The 11181-nt window shown below is 42.9% G+C and overlaps 1 long non-coding RNA gene across 1 annotated transcript; it reads left to right on the forward strand.

Moving 5' to 3' along the window:
* Positions 1–3715: 3715 nt before the first annotated feature.
* LOC132872793 (uncharacterized) lies at positions 3716–4446 on the forward strand. Its single transcript, XR_009651488.1, has 3 exons — positions 3716–3799; positions 4050–4206; positions 4339–4446. It is a non-coding gene; the product is annotated as an uncharacterized LOC132872793 (long non-coding RNA).
* Positions 4447–11181: the final 6735 nt, after the last annotated feature.

An 11181-nucleotide genomic window follows, 5' to 3' on the forward strand; every position in this document is an offset into this window, starting at 1 on the left:
TGGTGTAGTGATTAGCATTGTTGCCTCACAGCAAGAAGAGTCTGGGTTCCAGTCCAGCGGCCGATGAGGGCCTTTCTGTGTGGAGTTTGCATGTTCTCCCTGTGTCTGCGTGGGTTTCCTCTGGGTGCTCCGGTTTCCCCCGCAGTCCAAAGACATGCAGGTTAGGCTAATTGGTGGCTCTAAATTGACTGTAGGTGTGAATGTGAGTGTGAATGGTTGTTTGTCTCTATATGTCAGCCCTGAGATGACCTGGGGACTTCTCCAGGGTGTATCCCACCTCTTGCCCATAATAATAATAATGATGATACATTTTATTTATAAGCACCTTTCAAGGTACCCAAGGACACTGAACAGTAAAAAACAAACAGTAAAAGCAGAACAATAAAATAACAACAATAATAAAATAATAAGAAATCAATAATAATAATAATAATAATAGTAATAATAATAACAACGTTATTAAAAATCAAAGAGAAAAAGCCAAGCTAAAGAGATGTGTTTTTAGCTGTTTTTTGAAAGAGGACAGTGTTGAGCATTGGTGCAACGCTAGTGGCAGGGCATTCCACAGCTTAGGGCCATTTACACTGAAAGCCCTGTCACCCATAGAACAGAGCCGAGAGTAAGGGACCTCTAATAGGTGGGCATCTGTGGAGCGAAGATTTAAAGGTAACTGATATGGAGTTAGGAGATTTGATAAATAGGGAGGGGCCAGGTTATGTAGGGATTTGTAAACAAGTAAGATAATTTTGTACTGAATGCGGTATTCAACTGGGAGCCAGTGCAGGTTATATAGAATAGGATCATCTGGGATAGCCTCCAGCTTGCCTGGGACCTTGCACAGGATAAGCGGATAATGGATGGATGGATGGATGGATGGATGGATGCTTCATTCGCACCAGCAACAGATGTTAAGTAATGCAGTATCTGCTAAACACAAGGAGAAACAAGCCTACAATATACAAATCGTATATATCAGGCAAGTACACAACTACTCAATGGCTACTTCCTTGTAGATGATAGACTTCTTTATTCTATATCTTCATGTTCATATCCAGTTATGATATTTGATCATGTGCCTGTTACTATGGAAGTAGTTTTTCAAACTGTGGATAACCTGCATCTGCCTTGGCAGCTAAGTACTAAGTTTCTCAGCAATAAAAACACAGTTAATTCTGTCTCAGGTAAAATTGATTTTATATATCACCATAAACATCTTTTCCATCGACTCTTTGGGAAACTTTGAAAGCTAATGTCAAAAGTGAAATGATCTCCTACACTGCACATGAGGAAAAATTTAAAACATGCAAAGCATGCTACATGTGTGCAATGCAGTGCCATGCTAAAAGCAAAAGTGCAGTGCCATGCTCCATGCGAAAATATGGTGCCCTGCTTCATGTGAAATGTGATGCAAAGCTTGACACAAAAAGTCAAAAGTAACAAAAGGTCCATCAGCCCTGTTGGGACAATGTTTGCCCAAGCTTGAAAACTTCTTGGCAAATCTTGGTCTAACCGTGTGCCAGCAGGGACAACAGACTTTTGGCCAAATCTTGCTAGACCTTATTGTGCCTTTAAATTCCACTTCGCAAAGTTATGCTGCATGTAAATCCACTTTGCCAATGTTAGTGGAATATTGCTCCAACAGATATAACAGTCTTTCAGCCACCATTAAATCTAACTTGCTAATATTGGGAAAAAGTGCCACCAACTGGATATAAGGGTGGCAAAAAGTGTCAGTACTGCTGTCCCAATGATTTTAGGAGGCAAAAAAATTATTATTTATAACAATTACAAAGGTGCAAAATACAATATAAAATAGTAACTGCAAAACATGCTATATGCAGACAGTGCTACATGCAACATGTGACAATGAAGTGCCACACTTCATGCGAAAATGAGATGGCATGCTCCATGTGATATTTATTGAGGTGCAATACTTGAGAAAATATGCTGGTATGCACTAAGTGAAAATGAAGTGGTATGTGGCATACAAAAATGCCTTGCAATGCTCCATGGAAAAATGTGGTACAATGCTTGTCATGAAACATCAAAAGTAACAAAAGGCCTGTCAGCTCTGTTTGGATGATGTTTGCCCATGTTTGAACATTTGTTTGAGAATTTTGGACGAACTGTGCCAGCAAGGACAACAGACTTTGTGCCAAATCTTGCTTGACTTTAGTCTGCCTTTAAATTCCCCTTTACCAAAGGTGTGCTACATTTAAATACACTTTGCCAACTTTGGGTAAATATTGCTGCAGCAGGTACAACAGTCTTTCAGCCAGGATTAAACCTAACTTGCTAAAATTGGGTGAAAGTGCTGACTAAGTGGAATTAAAGGTGGCAAAAATACTGTCAGTACAGCTGTCCCGACAATTTTAGAAGGCAAAAAATAACTCTGTAAAACAAGTGTAAAATATAAAACAGTAACCGCAAAACATGCTCCATGTGCACAATGCTACATGTAAGATGCGACTATCCAAGTGCAATGCAAAAAGTGAAAATGCAGTGCCATTCTCCATATGAAAATGTGATGGCATGATCAGTGTAAAAATACAGTGCTATGCTTCATGAGAAAATGCAGAGTCATACTCCATGCGAAAAAGTCGTGCTATGCTCCATGAGAAAAAGTGGTGACATGCTCAACACAAAAGCTCAAAAGTAAGAAAAGGCCTGTTAGCACTGTCTGTGAAAATTCTCAGTCATCCAGGTCATAGTAAACTGTGGGTGGTAAAAGAGAGCAACTGGACTTATAGGCCGTAAGGTGAACCCCGAAAAGTCTTTCAGAAACAAGATTCCGCTCCGACGTCTCCGAACTACATAATATCCAATTCTTAAAAATGGACGTATTATGAAATGATGTCATCAAAAAGTTCTCACCTTGTAATGCTGTCAATTTTTCGCATGAAGGCTTGAAAAAGCGAACTAATGTCATCGGCACGGAATGATATTTTGGCACCGCGGAATAAGATTTCGCTACAGAACAGGTTCCACGGTTGCTGACGTAGCCCCATTTCATAAACAAGAGACCAACATGGCAGCCGCCACAGCCTCGTCTAGCAGCAGTGGAGGAGAGGAAAGTTTGGAAATAACGGCAAAAAGGAGAAAACTTCTTGCACGTAAGCAGTGCTATATGCATATAGCTTCTGTGAAGCACGGAGTGACCCAGGAATTTATCTTCAAACGGTGGAATACATACCGGGACAGTATCCGACAGTGGCTGCAGTTGAGCGGTGAGAACAGGAGAGTAGCCGAAAACTACAAACACTTTAGATTTAGAGTTTGACAAGATACCCGAGGATGCTGCCTTCCACCCTGCATGTTACCGCAGGTTTACGGACAAACTTGCTATTGAACGAGCGGGAAAGCGTATGGTGCGCGAGAAAGAAGGGGGAGATGAAACTCAAGACGCCGCAAGACCCCCCGAAGCTGCCCCCCCCGAAGCTGCCCCCCCTCTGAAGCTGCCCCCCCCCGAAGCTCGCCCCCCTCCGAAGCTGGCCCCCCCCCGAAGCTGCCCCCCCCGAAGCTGGCCCCCCCCTCCGAAGCTGCCCCCCCCCCCGAAGCTGCCCCCCCCTCCGAAGCTGGCCCCCCCCCTCCGAAGTTGGCCGCCCCCCTCCGAAGCTGGCCCCTCAATCGGGCAGCACTAAGAGTCTTAGATCCAGGTCAGCACTGCCTATGTCCAGCTCAGGTCCCGTCCTTCTTGCCCTGTGCATTATATGTAAAAAAAAAAAAAACCTCAAATTCGTCTTAAAGGGAGGCAAACGACAAAGGGAAGCTCTTTCAAAAGCTGAGACCTTAACAGCAGGTAAGCAAACCCACTCACACACACAAAGGGTCACAATCACTGATCAACCCCCCTGCCCCCCCCACACACAAAGGGTCACTATCACTGATGACTATCTACAGTGCTATCTCCCTCTGCAAGTGTGTTTGCATGCATGGATGTTATGTTTCAATGTTTGTATGCATGTAACATATGTGTGCCTTTATGTGAATATGCTACTGGCAAACTTAAATTCCTATGTGGTAATAAGCATGTCTTTCTGTCTGGCAAGGCAAGTTGCAGACTGCTGCTGAGACTAAAGATGACCACAGTATTCTGGTACACATTAAGGACAAAGACTGTGTGGCTCTGGAGGTGCAGTACCACAAGAGCTGCTACCAGCAGTACACCAGATTTCTGAATGAGCCTGCTAGACAAGAGAAGGACAAGTAAGCCATGTATTAACTTCTCATACATGACCATAGAATGCTACTTGCTACTGTTCAATGTGAAGACAATTAGTCACAGCACTGTGTGTGTGTCTCCCCCCCCCCCTCTCTTTCTCTGTCACTGACACCTAGGTCATTGCCTGGATGCTGACCCCTGCCTTTTTGCACCGTGCCACAGGACTTTTATATATTTATATATATTTTGTGTATATATAAATTTGCATTTGTAATGTGTATATATCACTGTTTTGTTGTTTACATTTTCTATTAAAGTTTGCAATTTGCCACATAGTTCTGTTGTATGATGACTCAGTCTTGCATCTTCTTTGTTGCCGCTGCTGCAGGTGCATAGTGCTGCCTATTGCGTTTACCTACCTCTACTGTGCCGCTGCATAGGTAGTGAATACTTGAATCCCTGCCATTGTGCCTCTGAACTGAGCAATAGAACTGCAATATTATATATAGGTTGTATTATTATTATTATTGTGTATTATTATTCCTATGGACTCTTCTCCTTCCTGCACAATTTCTTAAATCTTGATCTGAAATCACACGCATTGCCTATATATTATATATGCCATTTTATGGCTAATCCATGGTGTGTATAGCCCACAATGATGAGTCAATACTCTATTCCATTACTGCCTGTGTAACATTGTAGGTCTGTTTTTCAAGCAAATTGTTTTATGGTTGATCAGTACTTTATAGTTAATAACCTAAGAGAATGAATACATGAATGGTCCTAGTCATAGACCATTACACCATATTTTGTACTATAATAATGGTGATAATAAAAATTATTTTTATTCTAATAATATAAACACTTCAATATACCACATATATGCAATATTGTCTTAGTGATGTATTTAAAGCACTGTTTAGGACTTAGAAGACATTTCACCCACTTTGGAGGGTGTTTGAGACTTTTTCTACTAATGTGACTGTAATTACGCAAGCTGTCAGCTGATCTGTGGTCAAAAATCGGCAACGCGATTGGTCCAGACCGGTCACGTGATGTCCCGACACGTCATTTTTAGAGGAAAATAGTTCGCCACGCGATCGCTCGATGCGAGGAATTGACAGGATTATAAGGTGAGAACTTTTTTCGCCACACTTTCTAGTACTCATTCTTAAAGATTTTTTTGGGCTTTTTTCACCTTTATTGGATAGGACAGTGTAGAGACAGGAAATGAGCGGGGGAGAGAGAGACGGGGAGGGATCGGGAAATGACCTCGGGTCGGAATCGAACCCGGGTCCCCGGATTTATGGTATGGCGCCTTATCCACCTGAGCCACGACGCCCCCATCTAGTACTCATTCTTAGTTTTAAAATAAATATTTCGTAGTTCGGAGACGTCGGAGCGAGATGAAACGAAAACGGGGTTCACCTTACGGCCTATTATTTGAAGATTCTTGAAGATGTTTCACCTCTCATCCAAAAGGCTTCTTCAGTTCTGTCTGACTAATAGGGAGTATCAGGTATTTATCCTCTCATGGATGAAAAGCAATCCTAAGGTGTCATTGAGTCATCCTGTTGGTGTGGGTCACTGGGGGCTGGATGTGAACGGCCTAGAGAGTCGTTGGGGTGATCAATGGGTTGTTGGTTCTCTCGGTCCTCCTGTGAGTCATTGAAAACAGCTGGGTTTTGGTGTGCATTCAGTTGTCTGGGAAGTGTGCCAAGGACTGCATTGTAGGTAGCTGATAAATGGTGTCTTAGACCACCACTTCTGTTCAGTGATGGTTGTTCCAGGTTGACAAAAATGGCTTCTTTAACTCCTCGCTCATACCAATGATCCTCTCTGGCTAAAATGCGTATGTTGCAATCCTGAAGTGAGTGTCCTTTGTTGTTAAGATGAAAATAGACAGCAGAGTCCTGGCCTGAGGAACTGGCTCTCCTGTGTTGAGCCATGCGCCTGTGAAGCGGTTGTTTTGTTTCCCCAATATACAAGTCCGTGCATTCCTCACTGCACTGAATTGCATAAACTATGTTGTCCTGTTTGTGTCTGGCTATTCTGTCCTTAGGGTGGACCAGTTTCTGCTTCAGGGTGTTACTGGGTCTGAAATGTACCGGAATGTTGTGTTTGTAGAAGATCCTCCTGAGTTTTTCAGATAGACCAGAAATGTAGGGAATGACAATGTTCTTGTGTTTGTTCCTGTTATCTTCCTTGTCCATTATGTTCCTTTTTCTGCTCTTGAAAAAAGCCCAATTGGGATACCCGCAGTTCTGAAGTGCTTTCTTGATGTGATTTTGCTCCTTCTCTTTTCCCTCTACCATTGTAGGAATGTTCTGAGCCCTGTGTTGCAAGGTCCTAATGACCCCCAATTTGTGTTCCAGTGGATGGTGTGAGTCGAAGAGTAGGTACTGGTCTGTGTGGGGGGGTTTCCGGTAGACCTCTGTCTTGTCTAATGTGTACATCACAATCCAAGAAGGCTAGATTATTCCCATTGATGTCCTCCCAAGTGAAATTGATGTTGATATCCACTGCATTGATGTGCTTCGAGAAAGCTTCCACTTCATGGGTTTTGATTTTAACCCAGGTGTCATCTGCATATCTGAACCAGTGGCTGGGTGTAACACCTGAAAAAGTGGTCAAAGCTTTATGTTCCTCTTCCTCCATGTATAGATTAGCCACAATAGGGGACACCGGTGAGCCTATGGCACATCCATGCTTCTGTCTGTAGAAACTTTAATTAAACTGGAAATAGGTGGTGGTCAGGCAGAAGTCAAGCAGGTTGCAAATCTAGTCCGTGGTGAGGTTCGTTCTATCCAGTAAGGTGCTGTCTTGAAGGAGTCATTTTCTAACAGATTTGACTACTTCTGTGGTGGGAATGCAGATGAATAGAGAAGTGACATCGTAGGAAACCATGGTTTCATCTGAGTCAAGTTTGAGGTCTGCAACTTTAGTAGCAAAATCTTGGGAGTTTTTGACGTGATGTGGCATGTTTCCAACAAGAGGAGCCAGGATGGTGGCTAGGTGTTTGGCAATGTTATAGGTGACAGAGTTTATACTGCTGATGATAGGTCTGAGTGGAGCTCCTTCTTGTGAATCTTGGGGAGTCCGTATATAAGAGGAACGGCTTCCCCAGGGTACAATCTGTAGTACAGAGATTGTTTGATGGCTTGGTCCTTTTCTAGTTGTTGCAGGCAGGGGTGTCAGAAGCATTTTTAATGTGGGGGGGACACACTGGCAGGGGGTCCTCCCCTAGAAAATTTTTAATTGATTAGATGCCATTTCCTGCATTCTGGTGTATTTTTAATAGGTTGTTAAACACCTAATTTTACCTACAAAAGTCAATTAATTCAATGACTATTTTAGAGACTCAACAATAAGTCCTCATTCAACTAGTCCATATATTCATCAGCCTGTTTTTAAACCCACTGCTATGCCTAAGATAATGAATGAGATGAATGTGACACAATTTATCACCAACAATGACTTTATGGGTGCACTTTTTATTTTGTGTTTCCTTTTTTATTTAGTTTTAGATGTAACACAACATGCCACCGTGCCAAGCAATAGTGACACTCAACTGTATGTTTAAAAATAAGAATATTCATAATTTCACACAATGAACAGGCATCATGCAAACTTCATAACACAAAATCACAGTGTCAAGCAACGGTGACACATAAAAAATAACTTCACACAATGAACAGGTGCAATTTTGTTAACCACCAACAGTGACTAGTGGGTGCATTTTACTTTTTTTCGATTTAGTGACACTCATAACAAAAATGACATGGCATCGTGCAGTCTTCATAACACAAAATGACACATAAAAGAGAACTTCACACAATGAACAAGTGCAGTTTTGTCAACCTACATGCAATGGTGGTACTACAGTAACATTTACAGATTAGTATAACAAATAGATTTATAGATATAACTCCTTCTTACATTGGTGCCACCACAATTTCTACCACTTCATAACTTTTATCCCCCTTTCCTTCACAATCCACCTGGAATAACATCCATCTCTCTCCATTGCTTTCCTTTCTACTATTCCTTCCCCATACACTGATTTCCCATGTTACTTTCCAGAAAACTGGCAAAGACCAGACAAAACAAGTTCTTCAAATCACAACAGGGAATCAATAAATATCATCAGAGCAGACTTGACCTCATTCTTGGCATTACAATAAGGTCGGCCTACTGGGTTTGAATTAAATGATGGCTAACATTAAGCTAGCTGATACATCTCCTAACATTGACTAGCCAGGTAACTGCACTAATATTTCCATTGGGACAAAAAAAACCTGTCCTGTGGGGAAATTTTGACTTACTTTCCACTTCTTTGTAAAGAATTTCCTTATGTCCATTGTGTCTGGGGAGGGAACCAATATTGCAAACAATTCATCATCAACCAAGAATACCCCATTAGGCTAAGCTTATTTCATTGTTTAGTTGAACATTAATTTAATGTGGCCTAGGGTTAATTTTGAGGGCATATAACAAAAGAATAAAGTTTTAGCAAAAGCTAGACATTGTGAGGTAGCAATGAAGCTGACGTTACCTCCTCCACTTTCGAGCAGCCTGCACCTTGCACCAAAATTTCTCTGCTTGCACTGAGATTCACTTCACTTGCGTCTGGTGAGTTGTTGTAGGTAATGCCCAGAAAACCCAGAGTGGATTTTCAGTGGTATGTGTATTCTCTTATTGATCAAGTAGAATGGATTCTTTCACAAAGCAATAGAAACGGCGCTGGGTGAACTAATATTTTATGTTAAATGTGTGTGTGTGGGGGGGGGGTGTCCAAATGAAGAATTATGAAATGTGAAGGGGACACGTCCCCTTCACATTCAATGGCAGCGACGCCCATGGTTGCAGGCAGCTAACAACTTTCTTTTTGTAACAACTGGTGGGATCCCGCCTCAAGCTTTCATAGGTGGTTGTGTCGCTGAGGAGACTGGTCATCTTGCCTGTTAGCACTATTTGGACTATGTTTGTCTAAACTTGAAAACTTCTTTCAGAGTCTCTGGCTAACCATGTGCCAGCAAGGACAACAGACTTTGTGCAAAATCTTGCTAGACTTTCTACTGCCTTTAAATTCCCCTTTACCAGAGTTACGCTAAATTAAAATCCAATTTGCCATTATCAGGGGAATATTGCTCCAGCAGGTACAAGAGTCTTTCAGCCGCCATTAAACCTAACTTGCTAAAATTGGGCAAAAGTGCCAGCAAGGGGGATTTCCCAGCCACAAAAACATTGTCAGCCCTGCTGTCCCAAAGAGTTTAAAAGATAAAAATAGCTATTTACAAAAAGTACGAAAGTGAAAAATATAAAATCATTGATGCAAAACATGCAAACATCATCACTTGATACTCTTCTTGTCTCCAGGCCAGCAAGATCTTCCCCTCCTAGTCCCTGGATGCCTGAAACACTTCACTCTAACAGAAGTTTTTTTTTTTGTCTCCGTGCTCTCACGGAAGGCAGTCGCATTTCTCTGCTCTCCTCTCCTCTCCTTTTTTTCCTGCTTGTGCTCTTTGTTTCGCCTCGTCTGCCTATACTTTTTTTTTTGAGAGACTCTCCGCATTGAATTTCTAAACTAAAAAAGCATGGATTTGATAAACCGGTCTCCTAACGAAATTGACACGGTTTTCTCGATGAGAAGCCTGGGTTTGGGGGAACCCGCCTGTCCTGCCGGAATGTCTGTGGAGGACACTGGAGATATCTACCTATTTGGAACCATGATTACCGGACTTTTGCTGATTGGATTAGGCATTGCCCTGGTATATTGAGGAAACCCAGACAACGGTGACAGCTGTTCAAAGCCCCACAAAGCTGCCCGATATGATTGAGGCGGTGGGCAAAGCTGTCGGCACTCAGACTGTGGCTATTAGAACTTAAACCACAACATGGTTGTCATCTTGGAGACGTTTTTGGCTTTGCAAGGAATAAGTATTTCGGAGACCAAATTGAATTGAACAGAATGGACGAAATGGACAGATATGGATGAGTGGTGTGGACGTGTAAAGACTGCGTCTGTTTGAAAGACCAAACAATCTCTATCTTATCGACATTCGGCTCCCTGAACAGCACCGGCCTCGATCAAGGCCATTGCTGGGGCAACATTTCCCCCAGAAGGTGACTGCTGGGAGACACTCTCGCATTCTTCACATTCCTTCCCCAATTTTCTGTGGTCGCCGTTTTTCACCCCCAGTGTGAAAAGCAGGTGCGTGACCAGCACCCTCCTGGCTGCAGGAGAGGACGGCTGCTTGCTTGCGCTGGGTTACCTCTACCTCCTCCCCTCCCCTCCTACCCCCTTACCCCTCCCCCCTTACCCCCACCCCTGATTGCCCCTCCTTTCCCCCCTTAAGTCCCGTGTTTTAAAGTGTACTTGTGTTATTGTGTGCTTATGTGCGGAGGTTTTTTAAATGCTCCCACACTGTACTCCTGATAGGAGCATAGTGTGTGTGGGGGGGGTGTTCTTTTTTTTCTCATCTTTCCTCATGTTACTACTGTGTTTCTTTTTCTTTTATCCCTGTCTTCCTGTCCTGTTCCCCCTCTGTAAGGACAGGTTGATGGTCAAGTTCACTGGTACAGTGATAATAAAGGGTCCATTCCATTCCAAGCAGTCTATATGCAGCAGAGATTAAGTAGAAAAAATCCAGGGCCCCAACTGACCTGTCCTGCTACTAGTCCCTCCTTGCCGAGTTCACAACTTCGCTCAAATCAGCCAAGATCAAGTTTTATCACTCCAAAATTCATACCTCCATCTCCAACCCTCATCAACTGTTTTCTGTTTTCTCTTCTCTCCTCAATTCTCCACCAGCTACACCTCAGTCCTCCATCACAGCAGAGGACTTGGCGGCCTTTTTTGAGGAAAAGATCATGACCATCCACAACTCCTTCACCACGCCTGCCTCCCCCTCCCCACTCTCCCTGGGTCTTTCCTCTTGCTCTTTGCTTTTTCCCCTCTTTTGACTTCTGATGTCTCCCAGCTCCTGCTCTCTCACCATCCGAACACCTGTGCC

Source organism: Neoarius graeffei, chromosome 24, assembly GCF_027579695.1.
Source record: "Neoarius graeffei isolate fNeoGra1 chromosome 24, fNeoGra1.pri, whole genome shotgun sequence".
NCBI lineage: Eukaryota > Metazoa > Chordata > Actinopteri > Siluriformes > Ariidae > Neoarius > Neoarius graeffei.